General features: G+C 43.1%; 2 long non-coding RNA genes across 8 annotated transcripts in view; one reads left to right on the top strand and one right to left on the bottom strand.

Annotated features, from left to right (window-relative positions):
- LOC129057713 (uncharacterized) overlaps positions 1-9338 on the top strand; it is a 39484-nt gene extending 30146 nt beyond the window's left edge. For both annotated transcript variants that reach the window (XR_008522441.1, XR_008522442.1), the window contains 3 exons: positions 6824-6960; positions 8815-8910; positions 9221-9338. This is a non-coding gene — a long non-coding RNA (uncharacterized LOC129057713). The remainder of the gene's footprint in view (positions 1-6823; positions 6961-8814; positions 8911-9220) is intronic.
- LOC100441134 (uncharacterized) overlaps positions 1-14290 on the bottom strand; it is a 118499-nt gene that overhangs the window by 25249 nt on the left and 78960 nt on the right. For 2 of the 6 annotated variants that reach the window (XR_010136309.1, XR_008522439.1), the window contains one exon: positions 10320-10647. The exons of 1 other annotated variant lie outside the window; for it this stretch is intronic. This is a non-coding gene — a long non-coding RNA (uncharacterized LOC100441134). Of the gene's footprint in view, positions 1-10312; positions 10773-14290 lie in introns of those variants that run through there. 3 more of the 6 variants (XR_008522437.2, XR_008522436.1, XR_008522438.2) reach the window with 2 other exon arrangements.

The raw sequence follows: 14290 nt of genomic DNA, 5'->3' as shown, positions 1-14290 counted from the left end.
CAAAGACTCTACACACCTGGTGGCAAGAGGTTTGCAGGCAAAATGGGCTGCAGATTCAAGCCCAGTGAGAAAGATAACTTGCCTCTTTGCTAATAGGCCCAGCAGATATACCAGGTGTTCCTTGGCTATGATTGGGTTACAGATCCATCCCTGGACCAATCTTATGGTTGGGGGATAGGGAAGGAGTGTCGTGCTTCCACCTGCAGTTCATGGGCTGATGAGGAGGAAGGAGTGCTTCCTAGAAAGAAATCAGGATAGTTTCCAAAATAAGGAAGAATGGGGAGCCAAATGGAAACAAATGTTCACCACACACACAGCTTTTCCTATATCGATCTCCAACGATTCCAGCCTGTTCTCTTCTCTGGATTCCTGACCTGATACATCATGATGTCATTCATCTTGGCAATGTCTTTTCTACCCATTTGTTGAGAGTAAGTCTCACTATATCCCCTACTTTGCGAAGTGCTTTTATCTAAAGATTGTTCCTGTGTCCTTCACTTGGCAATGAAGCATGCCTTGCCTTCTTGAATGGCACTGTCGTCTCTCTTACTGATATTGTATTTCCCATATATACATGTCTTACCTTTCTTACGTATTGTAAATTCCTCCTGGGCAAGAAACAAGAATACTTCTTGCCTAGTACCTTGTATATAAGTGCTTGGTTATATGTTGTTGATTTACTAAGAATTTAATATTTCTTTTCTTATACCTTCCCTTGGTTAAATGCCTAGTAGGTACTAAATAATATTTTTGGAACTATAAAATCTAGAAGGAGCACTGAATTTGGACAGGCTCTTATAATCTAATGCAGCTCCCTCTTTTATTGGGGTTAAAACAGCCTAGAGTAATGAAGTGAGTATATAAGCAAGTTAGAAATACTAAAAACCAAGGTCCTTTGGATCATAGTTAGCACTTTGTATTTGTTGATTGCCTAATTGTTAATTCAGTGCCTTTTCCACTGAACCTCTTTGTAAGATCAGGAACAAGGCAGGGATGCCTACTGCTGCCACTTCAATTCAACATAGTACTGGAAATCCTAGCCAGAGCATTAGACGAGAAAAAGAAATAAAAAGCATCCAAATTGTAAAGAAGTAAAATTATCTTTGTTCACAGGTGTCATGGTCTTACATGTGGAAAACCCTAAAGATTCTGCACAAAAAAAACCTGTTAAGATTAATAAACAAATTCAGCAAAGTTGCAGGACATAAAATGAGTATACAAAAATTAGTTGCATTTTAATGCACTAACAACAAACAATCCAAAAGTAAATTAAGAAAACAATCTCATCTACAATTGCCTCAAAAAGAATAAAATACTTAGGGATAAGCTTAAAGATTTGTACAGTGAAAAGTATAAAATATTCCTGAAAGAAATTAAAGAGACACAAATAAATGCAAAGACATCTTTCATAGGTTAAAAGAGTGGTCCCCAACCTTTTTGGCACAAGGGACCGGTTTTGTGGAGGACAGTTTTTCCAAGGACTGAGGTGGGGGTGTGGAGATGGTCTCAGGATGAAATGGTTCCACCTCAGATCATCAGGCATTAGATTCTTGTAAGGAGCATGCAACCTAGATCTCTTCCATGTACAGTTCACAATAGGGTTCACGCTTCTATAAGAATCTAATGTCACCGCTGATCTGACAGGAGGCGGAGCTCAGGCAGTAATATTTGCTCGCCTGCCACTCACCTCCTACAGATCTCTAGATCTCACTCACTCTCTAGACCCACTCACCTCCTACAGATCTCTAGATCTGTGTGGACAGGTTCCTAACAGACCAAGAACCAGTACTGGTCCACAGCCCAGGGATTGGGAACCCTTGAGTTAAAAGACTTAATATTGTTAAAATGTGCATATAATCCAAAATGATCTACAGATTTGATGTAATCCTTATTAAAATCCAAATGCCATTTTTTGCAGATATAGCAAAAACAATCCTAAAATTTATGGAACTAAAAAGGACCCTGAATAGCTAAAACAATCTTGAGGAAGAAGAACAAACCTGGAAGCCTCACACTTCTTGACTTCAAAACATATTCCAAGCTACAGTAATTAAAACAGTATGGTGGTGGCATAAGGCCAGACATGTATAGACCAATGGAACAGAATAGAGAGCCTCAAAGTATACCTATGCATAGACAGTCAAATGATCTTTACCTAAAGTACCAAGACTACGCATTGGAGAAAGGATAGTCTTCTCAATAAATGGTGCTGGGAAAACTGGATAACCACATGCAAAAGAATGAAATTGGACCTTTATCTTACACCATACACAAAAATTAACTCAAAATAGATTAAAGATCTAAACATAAGTTATATGAAACTATAAAACTCCTAGAAGAAAACATAAGGGAAAACCTTCATGGCATTAGATTTGGCAATGATTTCTTGGCTATGACACCAAAAACAGACAACAAAAGCAAAAATAGACAAGTGGACCAACATCAAATGAAAAAGTTTCTGCACAGCAAAGGTAACAATCAATAGAGTGAAAAGGCAACCTATGGAATGAGAGAAAATATTTTCAAACCATATAACTGATAACGGCTTAATAAGCAAAATATATTTTTTAAAAACTCCTACAACTCAATAACCACACAATAAAAGTAAAAATAACCTGATTAAAAAGGAGGCAAAGGACTTCAATAGAGTTTTCTCCAAAGAAGATATACAAATGGCCAATAAGTATATGAAAAGATGTCAACATCACTAATCACTGGGGAAATGCAAATCAAAACCACAATGAGTATTGTACCTGTTAGGATGGCCATTGTCAAAAAACAACAACAAAAAATAACAAGTGCTGGTGAGAATATGGAGAAATTAGAACCCTTGTGCACTGTTAGTGGGGATGTAAAATGGTGCAGTGGCTGTGGAAAATAGTATGAAGGTTCCTCAAAAAATTAAAAATAGAATTATCACATGATGCAACTGATATAGTTTGGATCTGTGTCTTCACCCAAATCCCATGCTGAACTATGATCTTCAGTGTTGGTGGAGGGGTCTGGTGGGAGGTGAATGGATCGTGGGGTTGGTATCTAATGCTTTAGCAGCATCCCCCTAGTGCTGTCTTGTGATAGACTTCTCATGAGACCTGGTTGTTTAAAGGTGTGTAGTGCTTCTCTCCCTTCACTGTCTTCCTCTTGTTGCCATGTGAAGTTGTGCTTGCTTCTCCTTTGTCTTCTGCCATGATTGTAAGTTTCCTGAGGCATCCCCAGCCATGCCTCCTGTACAGCCTGCAGAACTGCGAGTCAATTAAACCTCTTTTCTTTTCTTTTCTTTTTTTTTTTTGAGACAGAGTCTCGCTCTGCTGCCCAGGCTGGAATGCAGTGGCGTGATCTCGGCTCACTGTAACCTCCACCTCCAGGGTTCAAGCAATTCTCCTGCTTCAGGCTCCTGAGTAGCTGGGATTACAGGTGCATGCTAATTTTTTGTATTTTTAGTAGAGATGGAGTTTCACCATGTTGGTCAGGCTGGTCTCGATCTCCTGACCTCATGATCTGCCCACCTCAGCCTCCCAAAGTGCTGGGATTATAGGCATGAGCCACCATGCCTGGCCTAAACCTCTTTTCTTTATTAACTACCCAGTCTCAGGTAGTTCTTTAGAGTAGTGTGAGAATGAACTAATACAGCAGCAATCCTCGTTCTGGGTATTTATCCAAAAGAACTGAAATCATAATCTCAAAGAGATATTTGTACTCCCATGTTCATTGCAGCATTATTCCCAGTAGCCAAAGATTCCTGCTCCCATGAGAACCTAATGCTGCTGCTGGTCTGACAGGAGGCAGAGCTCAAGCAGTAATGCTTGCTCACCTGCTGCTCACCTCCTACTGCGCAACCTGGTTCCTAACAGGCCACAGACAGTACTGGTTCGCAGCCCAGGGACAACCTAAATGTCCATTAACAGATGAATGGATAAAGAAAATGTGGTCATACAAGAAATGGAATAATATTCTGTCTTAAAAAAGGAAGGAAATCCTGTCATATGCTACAACATGAATGAAGCTTGAGGACATTATGCTAAGTGAAATCAGCTAGTTGCCAAATGGCAAATACTTCATGATTCCACTTGTATGAGGAATCTGAAGGACTCAAACTCTTGGAAACAGAAAGTAGCTGTCAGGGGTTGGAGAGGGGAAAAGCGGGGAGTTGCTGTTCAGTGGCTACAAAGTTTAAGTCATGCAGGATGAAAAAGTTCTAGAGATCTGTATTGCTGTATAACGTGTGCATTTCGTTAACAATACTGCACTTAAAAATTTAAGAAGGTAGATTTCATGTTATATATTTTTGTACCACAATAAACAAGTTACTAATGGCCTAAAAAAAGTTGATTGAAGAAGGGACCTTACATCTACTGGTGTCATTTAGGGTCCTCAGGCATGTGGAGTCAGGAATATTTTGGGTCAAGGAATTGATCCCAAGCTCTCCTAATCACACATGGACTAAAGAGTGGGCTTCATATTCTAACAGCTGAAATGATTTTGCATCTGGGTCCAAACATCACTAGAACTCCAGTCTGCCAGCCGGGGGCCTGTGGGCTGGGGGCCTAGAGTGCAGACCAGCTGAGCCCAGCACAGGAGACAAGTACAGCCCTTAAACAAACAAAACAAACAAAGGAAACCCCTATCCAGACATTCATTCTTCAGGTAACAGAGATTAAGGCAGGGCAGGTTCTTAACAGGTGAATGAAATAAACCCACAAAATAAGAGGCATACAAAGAAGGTGTTAAACCAGTTAGGACACTTCATCCAGAGCCTTTGCCACTACCTGCGATGACAGCCCAGCAGGGCTCCTTTATCCACAGGTAGCTCCATACCAGGCCAAAGACTCCTCTTTGGGACCTGGCCAGGTGCTTGGTCCCAGTCTAATCCACACTGAGCTCGGAGAGAGCTCCAAGGTGAGACCTGCCTAAACTGGTTCCCAGGCTGGCCAGAGGGCCCTCAGGGCACTGCTCAGCCCTCACCCCAGGGAGAGGGGGACCTATACGTCTCTCCAGTTCTCCTCAGTCCTCTTTACAGTGAACCAGATGGAGGTAAAGACCAGATGGAGGGGAAACCGAGGAGCCAGAGCCAGGGCAGGGGCTGGCGATCAGTCAACACGGCCCCTCTCTCCCAGGAAATCTCCAACAGACACCTGCCACTCACCACCCCTGCCTTCCACTGTGGGGCCTTTGGCTTGTGGGGGCCAGCAGGGACAAAAAAAATATATGGAACAGTTGACAGGATACTGTCAGGAGACCTTGGATCTGATCCTCGCTTTGCCATTTTCTAGCTGCATGACCCCAGGCAACCTCTGCAGGCCCAGCTGCCCTAACCTTAGGAGGGTGTCAGGTTGGACAAGATTCCCCTCCTGTTCCAAGTGAGTTGATGGTTGACTCTGATGCCATGCTATCACCTGTGCCAACTAAACATCCACAGATTACATCTCTAGGACATTCGGGTTCCTTGGCGCATGATGCAGGCCAAATCTCCTCCCTGGCTTGTGCTATGGAGACACAGGGCAGTGCCTCCCAACAGTGAAGGGCACCGCTCTGGAGCCAAACTGCTATATTCTTATCCCAGCGCTGCCCCCTTTCCATGCCTCAGTCTCCCCATCTGAAAAATGGAGATAAACCCCATCTCATAGGGCTGTTATGAGGATTCAATGAGATGAGTTAGACAAAAACTCTCAACAGTGCTGGCACTTGGGAAGTGCACTGTAAGGGTGGGCTGTTACTACCGTTAGTGTAGTGGCTCCTGAGGATTTCACCTCCAAGAAAGTTGAGCCTCGCAGGGACCTGGGGCTGGGAAAAGGTGGCCTTGGAAGTTCTCCCTCACTCTGGCAGGACAGAATTGGCCTCGTGGCCTGGAGATTGGATCTCCCTCCCACCCCTGGCTCCAGGGGGTGGTTGGGAGCATGCTGTTGACACTGACCGGCCACACCCCACGTCTGCATGGTGCAGTCTGGCAGGCCGAATGTAGCCTCCTTTCCTAGAGGGCTCGAGCCGGACGCGGCTCGATTACCGTGGAGTGCATTTCAGGCATTGTCGCTATTATCAACTTCTCACTTTCAGCTGCTGGATCAGGGGCAGGAGCCTTCCCTTCCTCCCTCTGCCCCATTGCTGGGTGTTTGTTTTCACCGCAGGTGCAGACATGAGCGTCTCCCGTCCTGGAGGAGAGCCTGCTCAGACCCACCCCAGACATTGCCCCACATCTTCTAAATTGGAATCCAACTCTCACCTCCCAGTTCCAATCCAGAATGAATTTGTCCTGAGTGAGAGCTGAGAGGTGAGGAAGGGGCTTGGTCACAACTGTCCAGTCCTTGCTACCAGCAGATTGAGGTCTCTGAAGAAAAGAGTCTTTGCTGTGCTGATGACTAACACACCAGGAAAGATAAAAGAGAGGGAGAGGAAAATGACAGAGAAGGAAAAAACAAAGATTTCTGCTAAAGCTATAAACATTAGCTTTCCCAAATTTGCCATTGTTGTCCTACTCCTTTACTCATGCAGCACCCCCCCCCCCTTTCCCCATCCTCCCCAAAGCACCCTCCCCTGATGGACTGTAAATTCTCTCCCTACCACACCCAGGTTAGTAAAACTTCCTTATGTCAGATTAATTCCTTAGAGGATGTGGGGGTGCATGGGTGCATAGAATTTTGGCTTTGAACAAACAAACAAACAAACAAACAATTCTTTCATCAAAGTTCTCCAAGGAGAAGTTCTTCCAGGGAAAGGGGACAGTTTGACAGATGGTCCTGTATCTTCCCCAGGTTTCTGTCTCCATTGGCACTGCCCTGTTGTTCTCACTGCCACCAAGTCACCTTGTCTGCCTTGTTCTCTTGCCCAGGTGTGGGCTGTGCCCACCAGCCCCCTTTGTGGAGCTCAGACAGGCTGGAATTCTCCAAGAATAACCTCACAGGAAATCAACAAAATGAACAAAGAGAATACAAACAGCGGAACAACAGATGTGCTTACTGAATGCAGGTAACTAATCCTAAAACAACCAAAGTCTCGCCACCATGGCTGGCCAGGTCTGGGTTCCTCCCTGCCTGCTCCCAGACCCCGCCAGAAAAGACCCTCCCAAGTAAAGCTTTTTGATATCCCCCACCCCCTGCAGCCCCCAGCCTAGAAGAAGTTGGTAAAAGAAAGGATAGGTGGTGTGCAGAGCGCAACAAACAGCTGGCGTTGGGTCTGAGCCAAGGTCCAAGGGTGGGTGGGGAGCGGAACCCTGCTCCTGGGAATCCTCCCCCTGCCAAAACTTGGGAGTTTTACTAACCTGGGTATGGTAGTGGGGAAGCTGCCCCCACCCCCCCAACTTGGTGTGATTTTTGGAGAAGGGAACCTAGCGAGGGGATGGGGGTGGTGAAGCCAGGCTTGGACCTGAAGCTGAGGTCTAAAGGTTGGGGGCAGGTGCCTGCCTCCAGTTCTGCCTCTGTCACTCTGGCCCCCCTTCTCTGGGCCTCAGTTTCCCCATTGGTAAAAGGAGGAAGTTTGAGTAGTGATCTTTGAAGTCTTTTTCACCTCTAGCATTTTCCAGTTTTTCAATTCTGTCTCTTTGACCACCAGTTCCTACAAGTTAGAAAACTCCAGTCCACCCAGATAGGTCTCAGTAAAGATGTCAACTCCCAACACAAGAGTGACAGCTAACCTTCCTGCATGTTGACCAGATGCCAGAAACCACTATAGCTACTTTACCTGTGTTGGCTCATTGCCTCCTCACAGGAGCCCTAAGCCTCGGATCCCCATTTCACAGATGAGAAACTGTAGCAGAAAGAGGTTAAGACATGTACCAACATCCCAGGTGGTAAGAGAAGGGATGGGGCCTCAGGCAGTGTGCTCCAGAGGCTGTGCTCTGACCCCCCAACCCAGACTAAACTTCTTCTTCATAGATGAGTGACTATAACACCTCTGATAGACACAACAAGCCAAAGGTACAAACAACCCAGATGTCCATCAACAGACAAATGGCTAAACAAAACATTCAGTGGAATATTATTCAGCCTTAAAAAGGAATGAAATTCTGATCCATGCTACAACATGGGTGAACCTTGAAAACATTATAACTTTATACGCTTTTAACATTATAAGCTTTAAAATATTATAAGGCTAAGTTAAACATGGCCAGCCATAAAGGACCAACACTGTATGATTCTACTTATATGAAATATCTAAAATAGACCAATTTACACAGACAGAGAATAGATTACAGGTTATCAGGTGCAGGGGAGAAGGAGGGATGGGGGAGTAACTGGGAAGAGAGTTGCTGTTTGGGATGATGAAAAAGGTCTAGAAATGGATGGTGGTGATGGCAGTACAACAGTACGAATGTACTTAATGCCACTGAATTGTATACTTAAAAATGGTTGAAATGGTAAATGCTGTGTTACATTAAAAACAAATTTTGGCCGGGCACAGTGGCTCAAAAGTTGTAATCCCAACACTTTGGGAGGCCAAAGTGGGTGGATCATCTGAGGTTGGGAGTTCGAGACCAGCATGACCAACATGGTGAAACCCCGTCTCTACTAAAAAAATACAAAATTAGCCTGGTGTGGTGGCACATGCCTGTAATCCCAGCTACTTGGGAGGCTGAGACAGGAGAATCGCTTGAACCTGGAAGGTGGAGGTTGCGGTCAGCTATTAAAGGAGTTTATAGCTGGAAAAAATAATAATTCCATATTGGAAAATTGATGATTTGTAAAATTCACCCGAGTCTAGCATTCAATGTAAAAATGGGTAGAATAGTGAGTGAAGCAGGAGTTCAAAGGGTCAGAGGACTGAGTGGCTAGGGCAGACTTTACAGAAAAGGTGGAACTTGACCCTGCTCTGTGTCTCTGACAGGAAGGCCTGTCTTCCTTCCCGTCTGCCCCCAGGCATGGAAGGACAAAGCCAGGGTCAAGGAGTGGAAGAAGCAGCTTATCCTCCAGAAGCCTAGAGGTGAGGCTCTAAGTGGGAACTTTCTCCTGGCCAATCTTTTTCAGTGCTGTTTGTTTGGCAAGGGAACAGATTTTCCTGTTACAACAGCCAAAAAAACAGAAAATAAATCAAGGAAAGAGTGGCAAGGACCAGCCTGGAAATGAAGTTAAAATATCTAGGCTTGCTGAAGACACCACAAAATGGTTTTCTCCTCAAAGTGGCTGCACAGCTTAGAGGGACGGCAGATCAGACTGCTCTAATGGATCTAGGGACATATTCCTCTCCCTGACAACTCCACCCACACCTCTTCCCACCCTATTTCCTCCAAAAGCCTTTTGCAGATGGTGCCTCTCAGTTCCCAGAACCAGTCTGGAGCAGTGATTAAAGGACCAAAATTCCAGGAACCATTTTTTTTCTTGTTGTACAGTTTGGCAAATGCTTCAGCTATGCTAAGACACAGTGAATCACTTAAGAGTGACAATCAAGATGCTGGAGGGAAATTAAGGATTCCACTGAGCATGGGGCCAGTCTTCAAAAAAGTGGTTGTTAGTGAAAAGATAGGATTCTGTGAACACTCTATTTGGGCACCCTTCATCCCCATAGGCACTCAGGCCACACTTTTGCCTCCTTGGATCCCTCCTTCCTTTCCCTATTCCTATGGATAAGAATCATTTCCATTACTACCAGGTCTCTACATATTCCAGATTTATGATATAACCATGAAAAAATAAATAATGAAAGTCTCAGGACCTTGTCGGATCAGATAACCACATATAGTTCTCTATACCAGGGGTTCCCAACCCCTGGGCTGCAGACCAGTACCAGTCCGTGTCCTGCTAGGAATCAGGCCGCACAGCAGGAGGTGAGCCGCTGGCCAGGGAGCCTTACCACCTGAGCTCCGCCTCCTGTTAGATCAGCAGCAGGATTAGATTCTCACAGGAGCACAAACCCTATTGTGAACTGTGCAAGTGAGTGATCTAGGTTGCACACTCCTTAGGATAATCTAATGCCCAGTGATCTGAGGTGGAACAATTTCATCCCAAAACCACTCCTCCCTCACCTTCTGTGGAAAAATTGTCTTCCATGAAACTGGTCCCTGGTACCTAAAAGTTGGGGACTGCTGCTCTATACAACATCCAACATTCCGTTGAAAAGACACCAGGTCATCTTTTGCCCATCTCAGTCTTTCACAACGTTTCCTGACATTGGAGAAGCTCTCTCAGAATGCAGAGATAAAGAACAAACATATCAAAACAATTAGAGAGAATATAAAGATAAAAGACAGAAAATAGAAATCATACTTGTGAATTCTAGGTGATTTAAAGAAGAAATGAGGACAATAAAGTACTGACCTAAAAAGGTTTCTAAATTGAAGAGACTCCTTCATCCAGACCGAATTAGTCAGCTAGGGCTGCTGTAACAAACTGGGTGTGTTAAAACAACCGAAATTTATTCTGTCATGGTTCTGGAGGCTGGAAGCCCAAAAGCAACATGTCAGCAGGGCCATGCTTTCTCCAAAGGCTCTAGGGAGGAATACTTCCTTGCCTCTTCCAGCTTCTGGAAGCTTCCTTGCCTCTTCCAGCTTCTTGGCTTGTGGCAGAATCACTCCAATCTCTGCCTCCATCCTCACTTGGACTCCCCTGTGTGTCTCTTGATGCATTCTCTCTTTAGAAGGACACAGTCATTGGATTTAGGGACCGTCATGAAACCAGTATGATTTCTTCTTGAGATCTTCTAACAACTTCCATCTGCAAAAAACTTATTTTCAAATAAGGTCGTATTCTGAGGTTCTGGTGGACATGAATTTTGAGGGACATTACTCAATCTGCTATACAGAACAAATCAGTTAAGATACCGGTAGGTAGACATATCCTGGCAAGATTCTGGAAACAGAGGGATTAAAAAAATTACACAAGCAGTAAAAGGTAGTTTTAGCTACGCGGAGTCAGCTTGCCTTTAAACATCTCTACATTATGGCAAAAATCAATTACACAACATCTCCAAGGTCTTAAGGGAAAGACATTTTTAACTTGGCCAGATGATGATTTTACCATTCACATATGAATGTTTCAAAAAAAAATTATTAGATATTCTCAGGTGTAGCTTTTCTGAGAAAATTGCTCTAAGATCCACTCCAGCCAATGGAGAGGTAAAGTAAAATGAGCTACAGAGTGGGCAAGTCACAATGTAAAGGAGTGTTGGCAGGTGGTGAAGTTATTTAATCATAGCAATAAGTTTAAATAAATATTGTAAATATAGTTTCAAGCCAGTGTAAATAGCAATTAATTTCTGAGAGAGAATATGAGTCATGTAAAATGTTTGTAATTTAATAGTAATGAATTGTGTCCTCACATCTCAATCACACTACACACACACATCCAGAATAAATAGATGGGAAGAGGTAGAAGGAAGTACAGTCAACCCTCCATATCTGTGGATTCTGCATCCTTGAATTCAATCAATTGGGGATCAAAAATTGTTGGAAGAAATAAAAATTAAAAATAATACAACAATAAAATGATGCAAATTTTAAAATATAGCATAACAACTATTTACATAGCATCTACATTGTATTAGGTATTGTGAATAAATAGTCTAGAGGTGATTTAAAGTAGATGAGAAGATGTACCTAGGTTATACGCAAATACTGCACTATTTTATATAAAGAACTTTGGACTTCAGTATTTGGTAGGGGGAGGGATGTCCTAGAACCAATCCTCCACAGTTACTGGGGAAGGACTATAAAAGAACATTAATTTCTTCTTCTTACATGTGGCTTTTCAGGATTTTTTTAAACTCTCAGCACTGGTATTTAGAAGAAATATGGATTCACATATGTCTACTTTTTGTTTTTATAAATGACAAAATGAACTGTGTAACAGAATGAACTGTATGTGTGTGTGAGAGAGACAGAGAGAGACAGGGAGTGGGCACACAAAAGAGAGAGTAGCTAGCTCCCTTCCCCTTTACTTGACAGAAGGTCATTTCTAAAGAACCTGTCCTGGCCGCATTGTTAGCTCTAGTCTTTTTCATGTTTTCATCTTCCCCGAGCCCATTGGGCTCCAATTGTGGTTTTGCTTGCCTTTGTGTCCAGCCTATGCACATTCTTGTTGGCAAAGGGAAGTGGAGAGAGGTGGAGGAGGACAGGAGTGTCAATAGATGCACAGCTTTTCTCCATACATTTTTTCCTCTCGTGTCTCAGGGTCTACAATGATGCAGCTGAGCAGGGATTGATGAGGATAGGTGTGTCAGGGGAGGTACAGGCTACCTGGATACTTCCCAGACTTTTAGGGCAATGTATGCTATTTCTAATTTTTTATTATCAACAACATAGTAGTGAACACTTTTACACATATTTTCTTTGAAACATTTATAATTTCTGTCACTGTGTATAGAGTGAGACTTTTCCTCTTAACTCATAGAGCAACCAGGACACAAAACTGAGAACAAAGAAACTTCAAGTATTTTTAAGATGGCTCCCAATGATCTCTGCCTCTCGGTATTCATGCCCTTATGTAATCTCCTCCTCTTAAGTGTGAGCAGGACCTAGTGACTTGCTTCCAACAAATAGACCCTTATAGGGGTGTGTTTTAGTCTGTTTAGGCTGCTATAACAAGATGCCATAAGCTGGATAACTCATAAACAACAGAAATGTATTTCTCACAGTTCTGGAGGATGGGAAGTCCAAGATCAAGGCATGGGTAGATTGCTGCATCTGGGGAGGGCAACTTCTCACTGTGTCCTCACATTGCGGTAGAGTAAGGCATCTGTCTGAGGCCTTTTTCAAAATGGCACTATTCTCATTTATGAGGGGTCTGCCCCCATGATCTAGCCACCTTCCAAAGACCCCACCTCCTAATATCATCACATTTATGCTTAGGTTTTCAACATCTGAATGTTGAGGGAACACAAACATTTAGACCATAGCAGGGAGAGAAGACCTTCTTCACTCTCCAAGGTTCAATAACTGGGTCTGTAAAATAAACTGATGACAGGCAGGTCAAAAGAACAAAGGTATACAAATTCATTAATTTGTAACACTACATGCAGGGGGTCATCACAGGGGAAAAAAGTGAATACCCAAAAAATGATGACATTTGAGAGTTTATATACCATCAATAGGGGAAGGAGAGGGAGGACATAGGCCACTCTGGAGAGAGTAAATGATTTTTAAGAGATGCATGGGCCCTTAGAATAATGGATGGTAGATATGTTAGGTTAGGGCAGTTCATCTGGGTGTGGTGTTGACTTCTAGTCTCTGCTCCTGTGATAAGGGTAAATCTTCCTCAGTTAATGAAACCCATGCAGAGGGATTTAGGACACTTGAGTTCCTTTCGGGGCATCTGTCTTCAGGCAGATTAAGGGAGTTCAGAGAAAGCATCTCCCTGTGTGTACAGCTTTTCAAGAGCCTTCAGCTCAAGATAAGCAATGGACATATTTTGAGCATATTACTGAACTCCTTCAACTCCTTGTAGGAAGTGTGATAGAGCATACTTTTCCCCAAAGGATCCAGCCTGTGCCTGGCTCTCAATCAATGTTTGGTGAATGGCATTATATGTGGAAAGTGAGAGGCAATGTGGTCTTCTTACAGATCTGGCCATACTGTCACTCTTGGGGTTAGGCTAATGGTCTTCAAACCAAGGCATGATGCCTGGCCAGGGGTAACCCAAGACTTCCCAAAAGATATATAAAGACAGGTCATTTTAAGGGAATCTAATTCTAGATATTCAACTTCTATGACTATTTTTCCTAAGAATGTCTCATGGTCAGGGCTTCTGTGGGTTTTCCTTTCCCACTTCCCTTTTGCAGTTCTACTTTACAAAAGAAAGAGATCCTCCTAAACTGTCCTGAGCCTTAATTAGTATAGTGCATTGTTCCCAGGAGACTAAAACCTCCAGAGTATCAAATGAAGGAACACGTTAAGATATGCAAGAGGGCTTCAAAAAATTTGTGGAAAAAATAAAATTAAAGGCTAAAAATAAAAAATATAAGCTTTATTTCTCAAGACAAGCTCCGTCAAGTTCAAGACACTTTTGTAAGCAATGATACCAGCCATTGAGTCCATCCCTAAAGAATTGAGTTCCTGGGAGTTTAACCATGCCAATGCAGTCTCTTACATTTGTAACTGAAGAAAAATGAATGCCCTTTAAATATTTGTTAAGATTAGGAAACAAAAAGAAGTCAGAGGAAGCCAAATCAGGAATGTAAGGTGGTTGCGTAATGATTTCCCATCAAAACTCTCAAAAAATTGCCTTTGTTTGCTGAGAAGAATGAGCAGGAGCATTGTTATGGTGGAGAAGGAGTCTCTGGTGAATATTTCCCAGGCAATTTTTTGCTAAAGCTTTGGCTAACTTTCTCAAAACATGCTTATAATAAGCAGATATCGTCATTTTTTCGCCAT

The sequence above is a fragment of the Pongo abelii genome, chromosome 12 (genome assembly GCF_028885655.2).
Source record: "Pongo abelii isolate AG06213 chromosome 12, NHGRI_mPonAbe1-v2.0_pri, whole genome shotgun sequence".
Taxonomy (NCBI): Eukaryota; Metazoa; Chordata; class Mammalia; order Primates; family Hominidae; genus Pongo; species Pongo abelii.
Note: the sequence above shows the minus strand (reverse complement) of the source record. Positions and strands in the feature narration are given on the sequence as shown.